This window comes from Choristoneura fumiferana, chromosome 12, assembly GCF_025370935.1.
Source record: "Choristoneura fumiferana chromosome 12, NRCan_CFum_1, whole genome shotgun sequence".
Lineage (NCBI taxonomy): Eukaryota > Metazoa > Arthropoda > Insecta > Lepidoptera > Tortricidae > Choristoneura > Choristoneura fumiferana.
In genome coordinates, this window is record NC_133483.1 from 18,155,989 (window position 1) to 18,181,119 (window position 25,131).

The 25,131-nt window shown below is 37.0% G+C and overlaps 1 protein-coding gene across 4 annotated transcripts in view; it reads left to right on the forward strand.

The window, feature by feature from the left end:
* The window catches only part of LOC141433549 (uncharacterized), a 68,837-nt gene that overhangs the window by 31,385 nt on the left and 12,321 nt on the right, over positions 1-25,131 (forward strand). The window contains exon 1 of one of the 4 annotated variants that reach the window (XM_074095637.1): positions 23,453-23,604. The exons of the other annotated variants lie outside the window; for them this stretch is intronic. The gene's annotated coding sequence lies outside the window, so the exon portion shown is untranslated. Of the gene's footprint in view, positions 1-23,452; positions 23,605-25,131 lie in introns of those variants that run through there. 4 annotated transcript variants of the gene reach the window in all.

Below are 25,131 nucleotides of genomic sequence, written 5' to 3' on the forward strand. Positions count from 1 at the left end.
TCCACTGGTTTAGGAGATAAGTGTCGCTTTAGTAAGTTGTCCCCGAGTCATCGAGCAAATGCAATCAGGCAAAAAGACTAAACGTAAAAATTTACCTCAAACGTCATATTTCAAATTAACTAATGTGATTTTACGTCTCAATAAATTTAGTATGTTTTTACTAACTACACACATTTTTTTTCTTATCAAACTGTTCGTAATGCTGATTTACCAAATCGCAAGGGAAAATATATTCCAAAGTACCTACTGAAAAAGAAATTATATAAATAATATTCATTAATAATAATAAATATTAATCATCTAAGCTAAAATTTCAATAACTTAACGTTAACTGTTACTAACACTAGACTTTTGTTAATGTTATAAGGTTATTAATCACAAAGGCACCATCTGATTTCTAACTAAATGCACAAAAGGTTTTTTTTCACTATTATTTTTGAGGTATTTTTATTATTATCATGTCCTAGTATTTTGGTGTATATACAAAGCATACGCTTAGGTTTAAGGATGAAATAATACGTAAAATACCTTAATTTATTCTGTAGGTAATAACTTTAATTAGCATTTCAACAAAAGTTTCAGAACAATTTTTTTCTATTTTATACAAATAAATCATTTATTCATTCATTCAACATTATAGTACTTATTAGTACCTAATAAGTAAGAAACCTGAGTAACAAACTGATGCGTCATGGTTGCTATAGCAACTTTAGATATATTATTGGTCTATATAACGATTAAGAAATATAATGCACTATTGGTACAACAACATTTGTTATATTCTCATGATCTAACTATCCGATATCATGGACTTGTAATATACCAAACTATTAATATACTAAGGGGCTGTTTCACCATCCATTGATTAGTGTTAACTGGCGGTTAGGTGTGATGCCGTCTCTATTTGTTTTGTAGGAATAGACAGAGACGGCATCACATTTAACCGGCGGTTAACGCTAATCAATGGATGGTGAAACAGCCACTAACAGTACTATGGTATAATCAAATGAAACGTCGTGAGACTTTTGCTGAGATTTAAGGACTGCGCTAAGTGAGACATGGCCGTCTTCAAAATTGACCACCTAGACTGAGAAAAGCTGGCGAAAAATGCACTGATTGGCGCAGACGTGTGTTGGAGGGCCGCAAGTATTGTGATGAAGGCTTGCCTGGCTCAATGCACTTGCTTGCTGACAAGAGACAGAAACGAAACCAAGGCCGTTCTGCACCAACATCCGCAGACTTCTCTTGTCAGAGATGTGGACGAACATGTCGCTCTCGCATCGGTCTAGTCAGCCACCAAAGACGTTGTGCACAGGCAACACGCCAAAATTCGTCTGGAACAGACGCGTAGGCCTGATTGATGGTATAATGTATGTGATATTATATCTAAAGTTGTTACACTGGTCATAACACACCCTGATGGCCATTCGGTTCCACCATGGAGCCGCAGCTGCATTTATGAGGCATACAAACAAAAACAGGCGGAGAGCTACTGCCACCCGCAATGAGTCGTTGTCCAAGGGTGTTCCCAAATAAGGAACAGGCAAAGCCTATAACGACGTTCGCGCTTTGACTTTTGATGCCGACTTCAGCCTGGCCAAACCCACCCCAGTGGTTACACTCATAGGCCGTGCCAGAGCGTCCCTAGCCCCCTCGTCATCCCAAACTCATTGTATCTGCGGAGCCCCGTGCAGTGACGCCAGTCTCATTCGCCAGTGCATCATCCACATACGAAATGGTAACCTTTATGAGATTTAAAAATTTAAGAGATAAGGCCACCAACTCCATGTGCCGATCCGAGGAACGCTGACAAGCCCACATCCGCCGCACGCCGCAAACCGAGACCACCGTTACATATGGGCAAGGACGCTTGGACTCATTGCTCATCCGCAAGGGACACGTTCAATACAGTCTCCTTTGTATCTCTCAAGTGTGACGTCAAAAGAAGAAGTTTTACCCGAACACAACCATTGGAGTGGTTTCCAAAAAATTGGTTATTTTTGGAACTGCGAAACACATTCGTAACAGAGTCAAGATGAGATGGGTATTAATACTCTTCAAACGTTCCTGGGCGAGCAAAATAGACGCTTCCTGGTCTCTAGTGCACTAGAAATGGCCTCTTGGAAAATAGAAGAACCCAAGAGGGTAAAAATCGCCGTAGACAAGGTTAGAAGGAGAATGATAGACCTGGTGTAAAAAAGGTACAGGGTGGGAATGTATTTTTTCACCTCGCCCAACAGAACATCCCTCTCGCCAGTATTGAACGCGTTCTTGAGATCCTACTTCAAGACGACACAGTCAGGATTTCCGGGTTCCGTGACGAAAGTGCGTGTTGTGGATCGCGACCTCACACCCCCTCAGTGTGCCAAAACCCAGCTGAAAATGAGCTGGTCGAATTCCGTCTAAGCTCACGGCTGACCCATTATGGAATGACCCTAGTGCTCGCACCACATCCTCCAAGTTTACCGGCAAGGCTTGAATGGACCGATCCGGCTCTCGAGGGAAAGTTAACGTGCGGGACGTGGGAGGATGCTTCGTACGCAAGAACACAAGCGTCTCAAGACCCGGAGGTGCTACCGAGTCATCTGACATTAACACGCGAACGCCCCCCACACACCGGCCTCATATACTTTGGACTCGATAGTCTTAAGGACAGAATGCGACCTGGAGGAAGCCTGCCCGTCACTACTAAATTCAACCAAGTCCAATGTTCAAGTTTGGTCTCAGTTTGCGGCGTGTGGAGAATGTGGGTTTGCCAGTCTTCCTCACATCAGTACATGGAGTTATTATAGTGGCCTTGTCTCTTAAAATTAAAAATTCTCATGAAGATGGGGTTACCATTCCGTCTGTGCATGGTGCACTGGCGAGGTGGACGGCTCGACACCTAATAGCGTCGCTGCCTCGGGCTCCGCTGATATAACGAGTTTGGGATGTCGTGGGGGCTAGAGACGCTCTGGCACTTGTGGGTGGGTGTGCCACTAGAGTGGATTTAGCCAGGCTGAAGTCGGTATCAAAAATCAAAGCGGGAGCGTGGTTATGGGCTTTGCTTGCTCCTCATTTGGGAATACTTCTGGACAACGGCTCATTGTGGGTGGCAGTAGCTCTCCGCCTGGGCTGCGATGTTTGTGTGCCTCATAAATGCATCTGCGGCTCCATGGTGGAAGCAAATGGCCATCAGGACTTAAGATGGTCGGTATAACAAATAACACATAATTTCACAATATTATGCTATAAGTATTAAGTATTTAGTAGTATAATGTGTAGATATAATTTAGTTTTCTCTATGAAATCGTTGGAGTTGCAATTCTAACCTATCCTAGTTTTCAGGCAGTTTCGTTTCTTGATAGGGTCGCAGTTCTAACCTAACCTACTTTTTTGGCACAACACATTATTATAATAATAGTATTACGTATTCCAGATTATACCAATAATTCATTATACCCACTGAACGTTATATCGACCAATAATATATCTAAAGTTGTTATACCTAGCCACCGGTACGCACCCTGGCCATTTCACGCGTTGAGTTCTCGTCGGTGTTCAGGAAAATTTCCGCGCCGCTACGCTCTCTTTGACATACTGAAGAGGGCTTTAATATCCGCCAACATCCTCTGCGTTCTGGAGCCTCCGGTCCTCTGTCGAACCGACAGCAAAAGGCCAGATGGCTTAACTTTAGTGCCATGGCAGAACGGGAAGTGTTTGCTGTCGGACGTTACGTGCGTCAGTATTTTCGCCGCCTTGCGCTTCAGCTGAACACTCCGCGGCAATCCGCGGTGGATTTTGCGGTCAAAAAACGGGAGAATTATTCGGCTATTGTTTACATTCGGGAAGTGGGACGTCGAATTACGGGAAGGGGTCTCACGCCCGCGCGGGTTCGTACCCTGGTGCAAAGATTGTCTATCGCCATTCAACGTGGTAAAGCGGCCAGTTTGATGGCTACCTTTGCGCCAGGGACAACTCGAGGGGGCCTACTGGACTAAACTTAAGCTATTTATGTAACATTAATAAAAACAAATTAAAACTTCTTACTCTAAATTTCAAATAGGGCCGAACATCATCTTTATTTGATGCAAACAGAACCGTAGCGATCAAATTATAATTTTTGAATTTTGAAATAGATTTACTATTGAGGTTGACTGGTAGAGATCCCTTAAAGGGATAAGTCCGCCTTTGTACAAGTATCTCAAAGTTTGTCAATTGTGTTGTGTTTCTTTTCTTTTGTACAATAAAGACTTTACAGACATACATACTATTTTCTTTTATTCTTTGGCAACATAAAAATAACTTTAAGTTTTAAGGAATAATACTCATTATAATTTATAAATTAAGTTATAAATCTTAAGAAAATATGATGTTTCTATATACCAAACATCGAATTGCAATGATATTTTACTACGTATATATACTAAACGCTTTTTTAATACACGATAAAGGTAATGACTAATTTCACCAAATCTAATATTTCGTGAAGTTTTTTTGCTAATCCTATTTGAATTGTATGCTTTTGTATATGTTAAAATGGCTAAATTGCCAAACGTATGTTTTAGTTTTTAAGAACAAATAGCTAAATTCTTATAAATGAATTCTTATCAATACAACCAAACGACTAAAGGTGTATAAAACTTCAACTCAAGGAGGGCATAATTACTAAAGTGACAAAGGTATTTTCTTTTTTTTTGCACAAAATACTAAACGTCCAACATTTGTAAACTAGAAAAATGGCAAAAGACTGAACGACAGTGAATCTCAAAATGGCAAAAAGGTAACAGTACTAAAATGAAAATAATGAAAGTGATGCTGCATTAAGTGATTTGCTTCCCAAATTTAAGCGTTTTTTGAAAGACTAAAGCGCCAAAAAAAAAGTTAAATTTTGCTCCAATCACTTTGAAACCTAGACAGTTTGATGCAGAAAAATTCGCTGATTCTGGTGATATGCATAACTCATTTTAGCCCAAAGTGTCGCTTTAGTACTTTTGCCTGCCGAGCGACGATATTAGATTGTTCAACAAGGACTAAAACAAGCCATAATGATACGTGATGTTTGTTTGTTGTTGGCTATAGTACGAGTGGCATTATGGTTGTTTAGTCTCGCGATAAACACTCTACTTTTCACTTTAAATGTGAGGAAAAAAACATTGTTTTGTTCAAAATTACAATATTACCTCTAATCTTAACGTACGCTCGACTCATGGTCAGGCCATTCTGATTAAAATTCGAATAGCAAAAAAAATTGTGTGCATAATAGAATGAATTAATCCTGAATATAACTGAATAGATTCATATTCGTAATCATTAATTATGTTTCACGAAATTAAATCGTGCTTTTTATATTTTGCACACTTGTCATTTTGAGGAGGTTGTTTCCACGCCTAAAAATCCTTCATTCACAAACACCTTGTTTAGGGGTTTCCAACGTAAATTTAAAAAAAAAAAACTTTAATCCCTAGTCCCTAATGCAGAGACTAAAGTAACATTTTAAGAGCATGAGAAGTGAAAACATTTTTTCGCATTTGACTGTGCAAAGGCGAGTTAATCCTTAGGGAGTAACCCTACCACGGCTTTTAAGGGCTAATTGAACCTACCACGGCTTTCCATCGCTAAGCACCGTCAACATTTACTTATATACCCAGTTATTAGCATCGATAGCAGGCCAGTTAAAAGCTTTATATCTCAAGCTACCCTACATCAAGGATCTCGATAACAAAGGTATGAATGGCGCGTCTTTCCGGCGGCGGCATTGTTGTCTCGGCCTTGCTTTCCCTCGGTTAGGAAATTAAAACTAACACTCGATTTACTCGGAACGATACCTTGTTGTTTTCGAGTGTCGGTGATCATTGGATGTATTGTTAATTGTAAATTGATTGTTAAAAATGGAGTTTAAAGCGGATTTGATCCCACTGTTGCCTCCTCAATTTCGAAAAACTCAAAAGGTGTGAGCCTATAAAGCAATATAATACTTGGACGATTTTTGCAGGTCTATGGTTTAGAGTTGCTCAAAACATTTGTTTTAAAATATTAGTTATCCAAACAGACACACCTGTGTTTGCACACGGCGTTCTAGATTTTAATTAACAGAAAGAGCGTTCTACTGACCCATTAAACAGTTTAATTAATGTGTAACAATATTACTTCGCGGGTGAGAGTGTGGTAACATTATAAATTGGAACATGCATCGTATGATTTGTGGTGTCAGTTACAATAATACATAAGAAACTAAACTATACCGGGTGTGGCCTGTCATATGAGCAAGTAGATTCTAATTTTTTTCGGAAAGGTTGAAAGATAGCAAAAGAATGATATATAGCCGGAAGTCATTTAATTAATTAAAAGCCGGTAACAAAGGACTTCTTGGATGCAAGCCATGGATTTTTTTTATTGCTTGTAATTCTAAACAGTATCTTAATAAGGCTCTCGTGGCGTGATGCCAATTAGTAAGAAGCGTTTCCGCGTTGTAAGTACCTGTCCCTAAACTACGAAGTGCAAAATTCGAACTTCGTATCTTGTCGTCCCGCTGACGCTAATATTTAATATGAGAGTGAAAGGGATGGTACGATACGAACTTCGATTTTCGAATTTCGTAGTAGCCCCCCTGTCCCTAAACGTGATGTAAATTAGTCAAGAATTACTTGTGCCATAGCAAAGTTAATGAAATACCTGTTCAATATTGCGACCAGCGGTATATATACAAGCGAACAGCGAACTATTTTGTAATAAATTCGAGTACATTCCATGAGTTTTTAATAATAGGGAATATGCACGGAAACATTTTTTTCTTTATTAATTTAACGTGATACAAAGCTGAAAAAAAACAAAACAAAGAAAAACACAGTTTTTCTTTTTCTTTTAAAGAAATTTATCAAAATTCTTCAACACCCTTTTCGTCAAACGACAAAAAGATGTTTATCTAATAAAAAAAACTTGCTATTGCCCACTGCGCTGTAAACATGTAAATCACGTACTTTAAGTGCCTACAACCTTTTTGACAAAACAAACGTATGAATTACTTTATGGACTGGTAACGAGTACGCGCTACCTCTCTACCGGCACATCGAGATTTTTAATTTTTTTTTCTGTTCATTGCGTGTGTTGCATGCTAACCACTGTGCGGCGAGTGTGCCGGGGCCACGCAATGAACAGCAGGGCTACTATGAAACTCGAAGTTGGTGTCGTGCGGTCCCTCTGACATTTATACTATTTAATACGAAGCGAGAGGGACGGTACGATACGAACTTCGAGTTTCGTAGTAGCCCTGCAGGCCATATTCGAACTTCGTATCTTGCCGTCCCGCTGACGCTAATATTATTTAATACGAGAGTGAAAGGGACGGTACGAGACGAACTTCGATTTTCGAGTTTCGTAATATACCCCAGAGATCACACTCGCCGCGCAGCCGCACGGTGCGGCCGGGCCGGCGCGTGCGCAGGAAGCTGTCACGTCACAAATCACCTTTTCCTGCTGATTTCATTATGTTTATGACGATATTTTATTTATACAATAATGGTGATTTGAAATCAAGATTTTACAGTTAATTTCGGCCTAGCAGCTTCGCTTCGTCCCAGAACTCCCTACCCTATCGTCGGTGATACTGCAATACCGCGTAGGTAACTAGCGTTTTCCATAAGGTATAATTTTCACTGTCAGAACAGTACGATGTTAGTTGTAGTGTTGTAGAAAATTATACTATATGGTTCTCACAAAATCTAAAGATCAAATAATTTACTTTGCGGAGGTCCAGATCAATGAACTAAATTACTTTGCTCACCCGCGACCTTATGATAGCTACATACTCGTGGGTACGTTTCTGCAAGAAATGTGTCTTCATACAGTTCTTCCACCTCCGCACTGTAAGAACACACACAAATCGTCCACTCGAAACGCGTCAGTGTAGTGTGGTGGTGGTGATAGATGGGTCTGTGTGATTTGTGTGTGTTCTTATCTTACAGTGTGGAGGTAAAGGAACTGCATGAACAGATTTCTTGCATAAACATAACTATTATAAGGTCACGGGGGAGCAAAGTAACTGTTTCAGTTCATTTATTCCTGGTCTTTATAAAAATAAGTTGTATGTGAATGGTTTTGGGTTGGCCATTTGCGAGTCTGTCAGGACTTACAAGATGGACGATTACCATCTTAAGCATACAAAGATATCTTACTTATGTGACAACTTCCGCTATAAATATGCAAGACTTATTACACGATGATTACTCGTTATGATGATATTGTATGAACCATAATGTAAAGTAATTCTACAGTCATTAGCTCTATCATTATTGTCCTTCGCATTTTTTGTGCTGACTCGACTAGGTACTGCACTGTTTCTGTTTACTATTGCGTAGTCTTCATTTCTTCAATTTAGAGTCTTAGGGGCTGTTTCACCACCCATTGATTAGTTTTAACTGACGGATAGATGTGATGCCGTCTCTGTTTGATTAAATTTGTTCGAATAGATGGAGACGGCATCACATTTATCCGTCAGTTAAAATTAATCAATGGGTGGTGAAACAGCCCGTTAGTGTCATTGTGAGCATTATTATTTAGCGGTTCTTACACGCATTAAAATCCCCATATACCTATGCCATGGTTTTGTTAGTTAAAAATAAATGTAAAAACTTAATAAAAATAATAAATTGATCAACAAGGGAGGAAAGGGACCGATATCACCCGAGATAGTTTTGGCACCCGAGCATAGCTCTGCTTTTCATTTTGACTACAAGGAACGTAATTTCGTCAATTAAGTTTTGTTATTTTTGAGTAAAATGCCTGTGATACACGGACGGATCAACAGATGGTCGGACAGGACGAAACTATAAGGGTTTTTATAATTTTGAACCCCAAAAAGTAGAATTTTAATATATTGTAGGTACAGTGGACATCAGATATTTCGGAGCGGCCAAGATTATCAAAAATATCGAAACAATAACTCTAATGCCTTGAGAATAGAGTGCATGTTGACTGCTCCGAATATATGTGATGATGACTGTACCAAAGACTGTATTGTGTTGTATAGGCTGTGTGCACGTAAACCATTGCCATTTAACGAGCATGTTTCTACGATAAGTAAGTAAATAGCTACTTTTTTAAGTGCATATTTTTTTGTTAAATTATAATAAGTACCAATAATGAATAATTATAATAGGTAATAAGGTAGTAGGTATTAATATGAACCTCCGCAAAGTAAAGCGATTCAATAAATTATTTAATAATAGGTTATCGAAAAAAAGTAAACTTAAATAATTTAAAATCAATTTAACTGACATCGAAATTTTGTTTATCGACCCGCGGGAACTATGCAATTTTCCTGGTTAAAGCTCCACTCTTGGGTTTGGGAGTAGACCCCCACTCTGCGCCCGCGCCGATGACGTCACGCGATCGTGCGTCGACCGCCATTAGCAATAGGAAGCGAGTTCAGGGACACCCTGCGTTATGTTTATAGCCGAATAGAATACTGCCTTGCTGTTTATAAATACATATCTGTTGATGCCCCCGACTTTGTCTGCTAGAGTTCAGTCCGATCTTCTGTCCTGCGTAAGGTCACCCTAAGTCTAAATTTTGTAAACGTATCCAATTTTCTAGTTTTCGATTGGACTTCGACTGACTTATCAATTTTCCTGGATGATTTACTAAATAAAAAAAAATAGTAAGAAAATATTTGTTTATGATTAGGTAGGTACTTGGCAAGGCAACAGTCCTCCATTAACTTCTTCTTTTCATTTGTGATTACCTGATTACAACCTTTTCCTTAGCTTGCTCTAATTTGTTTATAATATTTAATTGGATCAAATCTTGGAAGCTTTTGGCCCACTTCCGTGCCCGGATTAGCTTGAAATTTGGCGTACCTACGTAAATCTGGTGACAACATAATCTGGCAGTGACATCTTTGTAGTCCGGCCAGTATTGTTATTTGGCACGGAAATGTAGTTGAGATGACAATGCAAGTACAGTCAACAAAAATTACAGTCAGCAAAAAACTTGTATTTTAAATGAAATGTTTAACAAAAACTTATTTTGAAATAGCAACCCTACTCTCGCGGAAACTACCAAATTCCGGGATAAATATGTCTGTTTCTGGGTCACAGTCTGTATAACTAAATACAGGTGACAACTGAAGTTATTTATTAAACGGTTGCACCTAGTACAGTCAAGTGCAAAAATATTCGAACCCCTCAAAAATATGTTCTACAGCCTTATTGCGTCGGAATAAGAGTCTGTGGTACATATTTTTGAAACTTTGAATAAGTTCATAATATTTTTAACACTGACTGTAGGTACCTACTTGGACGCGGGGCCTAATTAAAAGAGCTACGTCTAGAATGCGCGTTGATGTCTAATAAAACGTAATGTTATCCTTCAGTGAAGACAAGTTATTTGTACTACTTAAGCTAAAATGTAACTAAACCGGCACGAAAAACGTATTTTAGTAAACAGGAAAGTAAGATTATCAGCTTTCCCACGCCACCGGCCGTATCGTCTCCACAAATCTGAGGAAATTCTGACTCAAGATCTTTCTTACGATTACGTTTAAAAACAAGCCATTGCTTGGAAGTTACTTCATATAATACACGTTTGTTGTGACAATATAAGTGATGTCATATATATCCAGTAATGGAAGGATCTAATAATGGACATTAGCAGTGATGCAACGAACACCTACTACTTTTACGAATACGAATAGCTAACAATATCAATTCATGGCAAAAAATGCTATTTTATTCATTAACGTTTAGTAGGTAATCAAAATTCACTGCAAATAACTTTTATTTCGTAGATTGCTAGGTTTCATCATTTTTTTTTGGTAGGATTACCAGCTGTTAAAAAAAAACCTTTTGTTTGAGGCTATAGTGGATGTTTTATACAAAAACATTTTTCTTTTTTTTTCTTGCACAGGAAAATGTAAACGTGCAGAAATGCGACTATATAGGTAAGCAGAAGGTCATCTTTACGAATGCCATCCTGAGATTTAACGAATACGAATATTCGTTAGTGAGTTGATATTAGGGGTAGGTATACGAATAATCGTCCCTCTTCTAGGCTTAAAAAATCTGAAAATAAGTTATAGTAGGTTTATAACGATTTTAACCAGAAAACTATCACAAGTTAATTTTAATCTTACGACAATACCTATTACAGCTGTGAGTTATTAAATAAAATTAATCATTCACTTTACTTGGTACTGAGTAATAAAGAACTGCTATATTTCGACCATTGTATGTTAATTATTTAGAAAAACTGAACAAAGAGCGACGGTGGCACTAAAACCTGTTCTCTTAAACATTTCCGATGGTTATTTATATTTGTGACTTTAGGTCAACCGCAACAAAACTAATGGGAAAAGTACTGTTACAGCTGTTAAGTCATTTTATTTTTCATCTTAAGCTTTCCAGCATCATTAGGCATAGAACCTCCCAGGGCTATTTACGCTTCTATAAAATCTAATTCCGAAATAATTAGTTCTGTTTTTATATTGTATGTAAATTCTTTATTGTAATTTCTTATTCTAAAATTCCACTAAATTCTATTCTTCATGATACCTGACGTACTTTATAAAGAACTAGGTAATAAATATTAAGACCTAACTGCCAAATGTACTAAATAAAGTACAAATTATTGAATGAATCATCATCATCATCATGTTAGCCGAAAGACGTCTACTGCTGGACATGCCTCTCCCAAATTGTTATTATTCACTTCAACTATCGTTACAATTCTCTCTCTCTCTGAACATTGAATGAATAGTGAACTTTAAATATACTTAAATAATTTCTAATGTTATAAAACTAACGACGCTATATATGTTATTTAAGCACTACAAGAAAGTCGGGCTATGGGGATTATTCAAATAATTTTTTTATTGAAATATGATAAAAACATTCTAAATTCAGCAACAAACTCGCCGTATTTTAAGAAATTTACATTTACGCAGCTGGCATCTCTAAAATTGACAGGTGGCGAATAATATAAGTATAAAAGGCGTCTTAAAATTGTTTTGCGTATTTGAACAGGTGATAGAATTAATTTGCACACCCCTGTAAAGGTTTTTCGGGATTTTTTTACTGTGATTAACTAATGTTGGAGGTTAGTGCCATTGATGCGGTAGGTACACTGTGAACATCGATCAATGTAGGAAAATATTTATTTACCAAAACCTACAATTAACTCTGGCGGCACTATATTGAACTTTGAAATGAAAATGTTGGGGTATTTTCAACTTTTCTAAGTCAGTTAGGATGGTTCAAACGCAAAATAATACCACTAGTCAAGCAGAATACAAAATGGCTATTAACGCCTGGTAGGTATGTTGAAACTAAAAAAAAACTGAATTCTAGTCACATCTGTTTTAATAAGCACAAATTCTGCTGATTTAAAAAAAACAATAGGGTAGCCTTAAATTTGGCACATATCTGTGTCAGAACATTCGAGGGGTTAAAGCTACGAATAAATAATAAGTCAGGAAGCGTAAAACAAAAAGTGACCATACCTTAAACCAAAACGACTTATGATTCAAATACAAATCATTTTCGAGGTTGCAAATAGACGTGCTTGTTGATTGGTTAAAATCCAGAAAGAAACCAGGGATTGGTTTACTCGCGTTATGTAATAATATAAGAGTCAAATGACGCGCAGAACACGCTTTTAAGCCCTGCCTACTAGGACACGGAAGGCCATTTTTATAACGCAGTTACAATTCCAGACTTATTATTTATTCGTATAGTATTAAAGTTACCTATCCCTAAGGTAAAATATACAGTACATACCTAATTGTTCGACTCCGTGCCAGTATAGGTAGTCAATTCCAAGGATATTGTTGTTTCTTCCTAAAACAATCCGTCATTTGCAATTATTTCTAACAAGTTTTCTGAGCAATTGTTTTGTAAATAATTTACAAAACCGTGTTTCGCACGGCATTGGTTGCCATACAGACACGAATCATCTGATAACTGAAAAGTAATTTGTAAATATTATTTGCAAAACTCGTTTCCTAGTACAGAAAACTGGAAACAAGGTTCGAATATAATATTTTAAAATAATCTCAATAGATCAGCAACTGTAATTAATCGTGACATGTAAATTAATATACATCAACCTGGTGAATAGCTCTATTGTAGTCTAAACAAGGTTGTTTTTATTTAAGGGGTTTTCGTCCACTGTTGGACATAGACCTTCGTCACTTCGGTTGGATGCGCCTGCGTCCACTGGGAAACCGCAGTTTTGACCATTTCACCCGTCTATCTCATTGGTGGACGTGATACGCTGCGCTTGCCGATCTGCGGTGTAGTAATGCGCGGTTCACATTATTCCAGTAAAACCGTTATGTAGCATGACATTGCGGTGCTCGATCGATCTTGTGTACGTCGTTTGGATTGTGACCCAGCAATGTATCACTACTAGCACGATTTTACAGGAATAATGTGAACCAGCCATAAGTGTGTTTTGTTAAAGCTTAGTTTAGTTAGTTTCGTATCAATGTACAGATTCGACTGACAGGTATTTTTTCTTCCACTTCCAAGCGCACGAGTAGGTAAATGCAGCGAGATAAGTATAAGAATCGGTTTCATTCCTCTTGTGTGAAGCTAGGACTTAATTATAGTAACTATTATACTTAGGTAATGATATCTTACGTATATCAAAATAACATTCCTCTGACCTTCTGCACCGCGCGTCACGGCCGCGGTGCAATCCAATCGAAACTGCAAGACGCCGACAAAAACACAAAAACCAGCGATAGTTGCCACTGCCCTGCCCTAAGCTACGTGCTTTTTCTGCTGCGTTATAAATTTCTCCTTATTATGTGTTGCGTAATAGTTTTCTGCAGGACAAAGTAACGTTGATTAAGTTTGTTTTTCGAAATCGACAGAATATATTATACCCGCCTTCCACTGGACCGTCGTGCCTCAGGACGAGCCAGCAGAAGTGGAGCTATAGTCGTCTACTTTACTTAGATAATAATATACCATCTATTGGGCTTCTACCGATCCTACTGACTCGTTCTGAGGCACCGACTTCAAACGGGTAAAAAAATATTTTCATAGTTTTTGGTAAGTTTTTTTTTGAACTATCACCAATATTTTATGTGGGCAGTGATCTTCGTTACGTTCGTTCGGTTATATTTTAAGTTCGCATGACATTTATATTCCTCTTATAATTTATTCTGTGATCGATACCCACTACGTGTATGTTGATGACTGCATCCATCAACAATATTAGTTGTAAACTTTATCATTTGCCAAGCCGACAGGGAATTGAATTGACTCTTAACGGATACCTTTGTTTTGTTTGGCATGGTGTGTCGTTGGATATGGTGAGCGTCACCTCGTTTAAGTTAAACATGTTAACTAGACTATCTGTGGGATGGGATCCTGGAATTGGCTCTGTGTTGCTATTCCTACTACTTACATATCTTGTGTTTTTAGCTGTTGCTTCTCCTTAATAAATAAATAAATTTAATTTACTACAAAAGAACTAGGCTGAAAGTTAGTTAAGAACTCTATCGATTAAACTAGCTTCTTATTAAAAAAAAAATGTGGTAGAGCCTCACTGTAACCACTTGCTGGCTGGAATTCAAATTCAAATTCAAATCATTTATTCAGTAAATAGGCCGCAATGGGCACTTTTACACGTCATTTTTTAAACTCAGCGCTTTCGGAAAGACCATCATTGCCAAGAAAAATGCGCCGCAAGAAACTTGGCAGAAAGTCATTTTTTCATAATAATATAATTACAAATAAAATACTTAAAAACTACAGTATACAATTACAGAAAAAAATAGAAAAAATAATAATAATAATGGAGTACGAATAGGCCGGCTCGACCGGGTTACTAGTATATACCACACTCCCACAGAAGACCGGCGTGAAATAGTACTTTTGCTACTGTGTTTCGTACGGTGAGTGGGAGATCCGGAGGCCCAACTCCCCTCCCCCATTATCCCCCTTTTAGGCCGGCAACGCACCCGCAGTCCTAATAATGTTGTAGATGTCTATGGGCTGCGGTGATCACTTACAATCAGGTGACCCGCATGCTCGTTTGCCAGCTATTTGATATAAAAAAAACATCAATATCGGTCTGCCCGTTTGGAAGCTATGATGCATACAGACACAAGACACGTCAAACTGCCACCCCTCTTTTTGCTTCGGGGGTTAACCCTTTTCTTGGCAAGTTGAAACAAGTGTACTGAATTCAAGCCTCGTTGGACTCTCGTAGAGCTACTTAACAAAAATAACCCAAAAAAAAACAAAAAGATGATCTAAAATTATGTACCTATTTTATAAGATGCAATAAAAGAAAAGGGTCATGAAATTAAGGTGACCTACGATTCATCTGTACCTTATTTCGCCTAACCTATAGCCTAACCAATTACCAAGCCTCTTGTAAAACTGTATCACGATCGTCTAAAAACAGCCATTGTGCGCCGTCGCACGCCTCGAACCTTGAATGAACTTTGCGCAACAATAAGTATAATTATTAATTGAACGCCGGTTAAGTAACGCGCATTATACAATGCGCGTGAGAATCAAAACGATTCTGTAACTCGGATGAACAAATAAACACTCTTATTTGATAGATTTCGTGTAAACTTTCTTGGTTTACTTGTGCATTATGTAGATGTACAAAACCGGCCGTGTGCGTGTCAGCCCAAACAGATTATAGGGTTCCGTACATACCAAATAAGACCAATTTATAAATTACATTTTACATCACCAAAAATTCAACAAAGTAACTTTGTAAAGGGAGGCATTTTTTTGCAATATTACGTAACTGCACAATAGCCTCCTGAGTCTTGACTTTTTTTCACAAACTTAGTGCCTAAGATCTAGACGTGATTGACCTGTTTTATTATCTTGGATATTATTTTGAAATTCTTAGAATTCTTTATTCAATGAACAATTTGTACTTTATAAAGTACATTCGGCCGTTATTCTTAGTGTTAATTGGTCCTTTATAAAGTACGCGAGGGCTCAGGAGGATAGAGAATTATGCAAGACTGTATTATTTGTTAATTCGACTTACAAACGATACAAAACAATACAAATATTCTTTATAAAACACCACACATGAATACAGTGAAATAACCAAAAAAGGTAGGCAATAGGCGGTATTATCGCTTAAAAGCTATCTCTTCCAGACCACCCTTTAAATGCGGAAGCAAATACAAAAAGGCTGAACACACATAGGTATATAGGCAAACAAAAATTTCGAAAGCTTCAATCTTAAAAGGCATTCGGCTGTGAAATGCATTTTTAACGTTCGAATTTTCCACTTTGCTCTTTTGCTATCCAAATCTTATAAAGAATGTATGGAGCCTGTGCCACAAAAGCTCAAGGTAGAGTTCACCTTTTCACGTTCGTTCACTCACATTAAATATTTCGAACTGATTGCATTTACTATACTTATAGTCTATTCGAGTATGTATCTTTAATATTTGATTTTCCTGAAAGTACGTCTTCGGTAGATATAACAGTACTTTTTGTAGTTTTTTAACCCCTACGCAAAAAAAGAGTGTTATGAGTTTGATTCCAATGTCTATCTATCTGTCTACCTGTCTGCGGCATCGTAACTCTCAAAAGGATGGACCGATGCAATTTTTTTGCTTGAAAGCAAGTTTCCTTGTAGTAGTTGGCTTACTAGAACACTTCCTTCGTTAACTATGCGTCATTAAAATCGGTTTAGCCGTTTATGAAATATTGAGTTTGACATGACATGGTCTATGTTGATTAGGTTATTTAACACTTAAAATGGGCCCTACCTGTGTCTCCTAATACTTTTTTTGCTTAATTTTGTTAACTTTAAATTCCACGGTGATATCACTTGAAACCGGACACGTATACCTACAGAAGTCTGACGACAATGCCATAGTAAATTACCAACACAAAAAGAGTCGGATGAACTCGCTTCCCCTTTTGAATCTTACATAAGATCACCACTGACCAAAGGTGAAAAGTAAAAGTAACATAAACATAATTTTTGCTTACTATTGTGATCCTCATCTCAAAGCTGATATATTAATAATTAAATTCATTTATTCAAGTAACATTATGACTCATTTTGTTAAACATTTTGTTAGTAGAAAATTACAATAAGTAAAATAAAATAAGAAATAAAAACAAAATTAAATTCACGGAAATACTTCATTATTTGACCATCCCACTAGAGATGGCACAACAGCGTTTTATATACGGGCAGTCCCATCTGTTCACATACCTACCTTCCAACGCCCAATATAAGCAGAAATAATATTTGCTCGAACAAGGGAGGTTTGCCCCCACCCCTCTCAAGTCTTAATTGACTGATATAACAGCCCATAGACACTAATAAATAAACTACAGGCCGGAGCTACGTGAGTCGTAGATCCAAAAAACTATTCAGACCATTCATCATCATCATCATCATCATAATTATAAACGGTCTGCTCACGTACCCGCATTGTGTGAGGATCTTCTCTTAAAAGATTGGCTGCATACGGGTAAGCTACGCATGCACATGATCGACACCGACGGTGTTGAAGCTTGACCTATACTTACTACGAAGTGCAAAATTCGAACTTCTTATCTTGCCGTCCCTCTGGCGCTAATATTATATTTATATAATACGAGAGCAAGAGGGTGGTACGATTTTGGCCAAAGTCTGCCGGATCACATCATCATCATTCGGACTATTAATTATTAAAATAGAACCAGACAATGATGAAAATGTCAAAAGTCTTAGCCTCGTTAAATGTAACAACCATAAACAACTCCTGTTTACGACGTTTTTATTAAAACGTCCTCCGTAACGACTTTAGACGGTCCTTTCCCAAACTGTCAAAACAAGACTCTATAATGAAATTGCTTATCTTACATGACCCTGCTGGAGCAAGGAAAGATAAAGAATTTACGACTGTTAAATAAAATTCTTACACACCCTCTTTAGATAATCTGGGATCGGATAAACGCCCTTCATTAACATGTTTTTATTAGCTTCGCTTTTAACCATCTAGGTGTCTGTTTTTTTAACTTGATCACTCACTTGTTAAGGTAAACGTCTGAGTGCTTGATACCCTTGCTGTCATCTCTATTGCCAATTAAATAAGATTAAAGATGCCAAATATTGAGACAGTGAGGAGCACTCGTACTTTTACCTTAGTGTATTGACACGATACCACAGAATAGATACGAAACTTGAAATTGTGCATAGTTATTGATGACAATATAATAATAATGTAATGTATATCTATACATTTAAACTCTTTAATGCTTATTAACAATACAGGTAGGTTAACAGAACAAAATACAAAGGCAAACTTATCTCTAGTAAGGGATATATTCCAGCTAACCTGGATAGGAGAAGACAATTTATAAAGATAAGCAAACAGTCGAAATTATTATTTATTAATTAATAGTCGAAAGAAAAACAGAAAGTCTAAAAATAAATAATAAATAGAAAACTTTAAACAATAAATCATACATTTAAACAGATACTTAATTAAATAGACAAAATATGAAATATGACACAAAAACAGACGTTTTGCTACAGGTGTCAGTGATAACCCCAATTTCTCTGAACGAGGCCACCGACGAAGATTCCCTTCGGGACAAGGGACGAGGGTATATCGTTCCATAGCTTAAGAGAGTGCAAAATCAACATGGATTTGGGCATAGAAGTTTCCTTGTGACGTAGACAAAGGATTACTTATATAATTACTAATGGGTGCATAAAAACGACAATTTGTACCCATTTATGAAACGAAAAAGTTCGTTCAGAGTCTACGGATATCACTGGGGCATTATCATAACATGACAAAGAAGGGTACTTAACAACAAGAAGCAGGGTTGAGTTTTTACAAGCTTTTATTTAACTTGCCGTAGGTCAAGTTACAGCTTATAGTGGTCTAATAAAAATGAAAATTTTTGTGGGTCCTTATCTGCTCGCATACTTATTGGAAGTCCGAATGTACCTAATGTTTGTCAGAATGATAGATTTTCATAAAAAATCTTTTTTCTCTGAATCCAATGATTGTTCAGAAGTGTTATAAAACAAACCTATAGTTTTCAAGGTTACTAACCTATAGTTTTCTATAGAATGACCATTAAAAAAATTCAGAAAAATTTAAGGTTTCAGTGGGAAAAAAAATTTGAAAAGTGGGACAAACGATGATTCAGACAAAATTATTGTATGACTTGCGAAGAGTATGCGAACTTTGTCGCTCCCCTTCTAGTAATATTTTTTTTTGATTAGCCTATTTTTGTGTCCCACTGCTGGGCAAAGGCCTCTCCTCTCTTGCTCCACTCCTGCCATCAAAGGCGAGCTCCCTCCATCCCACATTATAGGCATCTAAGTCGTCCCTCCATCTCCTCTTCGGTCTGCCTCTATTACGGTACTCTTCCCATTATTTTACAATTTTCATATGTGGGTAGTGTTGCAGTACAAACACTACAATGGTAAACGAGAGCGGTGCGCATGCGGACGTCATCATCGCGATACCGTTGCGACACAATAGGGTGTCGTCGGTGGACTGTTTACTTTGATACTGATACACACGTTTTGTAATAGCTTTTATACGATTTACGTACTTGTTACAGGGGTATGTCAAAGAGGAATAGAATAAAGGATACATTTGTCAATAGTGTAAGGTAGATAATAGTAACTACACGTACAGAGTACATTTTAAAATGACAGTTGCCGAAAATAGTAGAATTAATACGTGTTGGGAGCACGCAGCGAATTAAACGAACTACATTAGCGAAGCTTTTAAATGAATAAGGTAAAAACATGACCCTCCTTCGGGCAGTCGGGTAAAAAGGTAGTTTATTGATATGAACCAGGGGGAGTAGGTTACTTAGAAGTAACGTAATAATATTTTTTTATGTCTATAATGTATGTTGCAGAAATAAGCACTACCTTTTCTGTAGGTACAGTTAAGAGTATAAGTAGTGCCCGGTGTCGCTAAGAAGTCAATCCTGGAGAGCTTCTATGAAATTCGAAATTCGTATCGTACCGTCCCTCTCACTCTCGTATTAAATAACATAAGCGTCAGCGGGGCGGTACGATACGAACTTTGATTTTCGAATTACTTAGTATTTAATTTCTTGTAGCCGTACAGGTCCCTAGTAGCTTTTTACGACACCCACGGGAAGGGACGGCTCTGGCCTATTCTAAAACCACATTGACATAAATTCAACAGGAGACTACTCTACTCATCAAAGATATTTTAAGTACTTATTATAATAATTACTGTACGAACTGTATTACTTTTGTCTTTAAAATTTAGACCAGTCTTTTGCGCCTTGTGGGCGCTGGAGGCCTAGAGGGGGCGGTAAGAGGCCCAGAAAGAATCTTCACCTTTGTGCCTTCATTAGGCGAGACTCATATGTTATTGAGGTTTTTAAGGTGAAAAAAATTGGGGGCGAAATAAGTTTGGGAACTTCTGGTTTAGACCCATCCGAACAATTCAAACTAAGACATCTCATTGATTGGTTCAGTCAGGGCGACTCTGTGGATCATCATCATCATCATCATCGGCCTATCTTAGTCCACTGCTGGACATAGGCCTCTCCAGTTGCACGCCACTGAGCACGATCCTCGGCCAGTCTCATCCAGTTCTTGCCAGCTAACCTGCGAAGATCACTCTGTGGATGCCCATATCAAAAAGCTACAATACTTAACTTGTTTCTACGCTAAAACTGCACATGTCTGTATGACATAATTATAATATACATGTTAACATCTCAACTTCGACGCAATAAATCCACAGTTATAATTTGTAATTTAATTGCGTTAATTATTTAGCACTTTATGACATAGCTAGGTACACGCGTGTGAGCCAACGCACAATCAGGCCGAAACGAAGCCATCCGCTCTCTTAATTACTCTAATTATCATTTATCAGCTGTTTATGGCTCTGTGTTCGGATTGTTTGTCGATTATAAAACGGTTTATGATTGTTAACACGGACACATTCTTTGCATGTAGACATTGCACATTTTCTGTGCCGATCCAATCCAATTTAATCATTTAGGTATGTCCCGTTTTACATAATTTTGTATAATTATTACAGCATGAGAGCGGGTCTGTCGAAGACGTTTTGAAATTATTAAATGACGTAGAATAGTTACTATTATCACGGCTTTTCTAAGAAATTTAAAGCTTGAAAGGGAGTCTTAAGTGTCGGAATAAAATCATTAAATCTTTCCGTAATGTATTGATGCAAAATTGCGTTAGGTAGTGAAAGGTATATCCTATCCTAGGTATATTCTATGTAGTAATAAACCATCAGCACAATACAAGAGGCCATAAATTCGTTCTTCAAGTAGTGATAGTCAGAAACGTCTGTTTGGAAGACTAGATAGAAAATCTAAAATACATTTATTACAATTGCATTCTGCCGCATCCTGCCTAACAACATAAAACCTTTCGTTGACACGTCACGTGTTTTTGTAACACTGTTGATACAAGCAAATACTGTCTTGTCTGGCGCAAACTGCCATTGTGCGTTCCACACTTGTACCAATATATTGATAATAAAAGTGTTATTCTCAAAAAGCTGCAAGGCTGAGCCATTGTTGTGCGGTGCAATGTTGATCCCAGGTAAATAATACGTTATATTATATTGTCTAATTAAATTAATCCTTCACGCTACGCGACTGTTTTTTTTGTCAACAAGGCGGATTTAAAGTTGGTTGTTTCTGGATGTTTAGGCAAATCACACTCGCCAAGCACAGTTTCAGAGTTCCAATACATTCAAATTGTATTTATTTGTTCTACACAGGTCATCACAATAGATGTATTAGGTAAAAACTGAAGTAAAAGAACTATCGAATGTTGTAGTAACATGTTCGTATACATAAGTCGACGTTCCATATTTGAAAAATAACTTTGAGGGCTATCGCGAATGAATTCGCCACTAGAGGCGCTAGTGTAGCGTGAAGTCTCGAAATGTCAAATCTCATAGGTTTTGAGTGAGCTACGCGGGTTTATTTTTAATTAGAATAATTTTGTGAATATTTTGTAATATCTGAAATTAATTATGGCAAATATGCGTTCCGGGGCAATGAATTCTGTGTTTTGAAGTTTTGTCTTTGAAACCTTTGTTTATTACTATGTCTATACTGTTGCACGATATTTTTATGGTAGGTTTTAAGGTGTATTAAATATGATTTTAATCTAAACTTTGTTTTCACGCCCGTTATAACAGACTTTGAAAGCCATACTTACTTAAAAACCTCACGCAACAGTGCGCCATCTAGTGAGAAAAAAAACGATAGCCCTCATTCTGTGCACTGCTTATACCTACAACAGGTCATTTAGGTACTTAAGTTTTTCGTCTACATAATATACAGTTGGTAATGAATTAGTGACACCGTATCTCAGTATATTATTAGTTATATATTGGTTGGAATAGCGCATTGCCGCGAAACTAATTTTGGCTAAACCATGTATTTAAATAGAAAGGCCAATTTTAAATTTTTACTCCTACGTATTATTAAATTCGTAAGTATAGTTTTTGAGAAATCTTCCCTTGAGAATACAGGCTACCGAGAATAAATACGAGATATTTGGGAAGCTTCTTTAGAACCTACGAGTATAAATATTAACCTGAAATGTAACCGAGATGTGCTTGCAAGTGCTGAAGAATTTCAAGTACCTAGGTACTTAAGTAATGTTGCTTTCTAGAAATTTACGACGCAGCGTTGTATTTCAGGATGCCTTAAAGTGCTTTTCTACGTAGGTATCTACACTTCAGTATGGTTCATAAGTTGTACTTAGTTGATTCCGCCATGTAGGCAATTTTAGGAACGACTGAACTAAATCTAAAAATTCTTTCACTGAAAACTTTACAATATCTGTTTTTCCTTAAAGTTTTTTCAATATAATTAACCGATTGGAATTTTAACTATGTCGTACGCCAAAGAACAAAACTGCAACTTGTTAAGTATACAAAGTATAGCGAAACTAATGCAATTTGTACGTCACTCGCATCTATCGCTTGGTGCCGATGTCAAAACTGGCTGGCGCAAAGTGAGTTTTGAGATCAAGTTTTAAAGTTCATTAACCGTTAACGAACCATTTCAGGAGTAATATCAAGAGCTACTAGATAATTATATCTACTTGCTCCTCAAATTACTGTCATACTGCCAAACTTAAAAATTTAACGGAAACTACCGAACGCATTTAAGTAACAAAGAGTTTTGAAATGCCTTGTTGTGTTTACACCGGTAATATCAAGATATTAATCGCAGTAATTAACAATAAGTAATTGTTTTTTTAAGCACTTTAATTATGCGAAATAAACATTCCTTAAATATTTAATGACTGTTATGACTTATTAACCGTTATACTCGTCACAAATTGACTTGTAAACGCAGATTTGTTTCATTTAAATTTCAAGTATGAATGAGAAAGGTGTTTACTCTTAACTATATTATTTTAATAAAGTGCGTTAATCAAAATAAAGCTAGGTGTATATAAAAAAAAACTAGGAAACGTCACGTCGTTTTTGGCCGCAAATTAAGTGCCACAGATAATAAAGCAAGTCGGTGTCACCGGTGCGGCTGTGTAGGCTAGCGTGTCAGTGTATTTAATCTGTGTAGTTAATGCGGTTAGACGTGTGCTCGCGCAAATCGCAAATACAAGGTCAGTGTTACATAGATTAAGAAGCTTATATCTTTTTAGATTTACGTTTCTAACCATGAAGATTGGTTAGATTAATTTAAACTTGACTTTAATAGGTTTAACTCTTATTTTAGACTTTTTTACATAGAACAGATAAATATACCTACCTACCCCTTTAATTACCTTGTATTATATAACTTTTAATTGTACGCAAAACATATGAAAATAACAGTTAACAAAACAAAGAGATCTACAAAGGCGAACTTATCCCCTAAAGGGATCTCTTCCATTTTTGCGACACTCTAGGTAGACGAGCAACTTTTTGGTGACTAGGGATTGGCTATCCTTTAATGAGTAACATGAGTCACTCACATGTACTAGTAGTTGAGGTATGCCCGATATGTTTCTTACCAATCCGAGGTTCCAAATCCAACTCCACCAGTGCCAACTGATTCTGTTTGAGCCTACTTTGGCAAGTAATCACGGAATTGTTCGAAACATGTTAAGCATACCTTAACTACTAATACGATTGACTATAATTATTTTAGTAATAGTTTAGGTAGTAGTAGTTTTTATAACTGTTATAACCTTTTTTATCTATGTTATAATATCATCAAATCAAATTATAAAGGTACTCGTACGTGCCTAACAGCTAATTATCTTGATTTTTTTCTACACTAGGATGAGACTTGTTAAACCAGTTCACAAACAAGCAAGATAAAACCAGATTTTGAAAACTACATGCTAAATAAAAGCATATTAAATTAATCAACCAACCCATTCGAACTACGTTACAATGGGTCTCTGACTCTGACTAACGTAATTCCAAATACTACTTAAGATATACATCCTAAATATATCTTTCGTAAAATTTTATATATTTGAAGTTAAAGCAGAGACCAACTGATATTATGAAGGTTGAAAATACAATACACAATAAATAATAATAAAAAAACAATTTCTAAGTAGCCCTATCACATAGTGCCCAAAAGGCCAACAGTATTCTCTCAGTTTCGTCAGATAGCTGCTGGCCCTTTAGCCTCCAGTTGTATCGACCTGGCGCTTAATAATTTAATCAGAAAAATAAATTCAGAGTAAAATCCGAGGAGTTCAACGCATAAGTATTTAACTTTAACTAGCTCTACTTATTTTATACTGTATTCAGCACAATCCAAAAAAGTTTAACGTAACCTCTGTCCTGGAAGCACTTACCACGGGAGTTGCCATTATAGTCTAACTTTTTGAACTGAGGTCATCCCTTAAGACTGCAATTGTGTGGTTAAACACAAAATTAAGATAATGAGCTCGTAGTAAAAGCAGATTTTATAGCCGCCTTGGAAAGCTATAGATTCTATTTTCTTGGGAAATAGACTAAAAAAGACACTAACAGAATTGGTTGGCAGTTACGAGAGCAAAAAAGCAGATAATAGGATTCAGTATTTAAGACTATCGCGGTCATTACTAATAAATCAAGGTACGCGGAACAAAACCCGAATTTAATTCATAAAATTAGATAGTAGGATTATTTAGATACAATGCTACTATGAT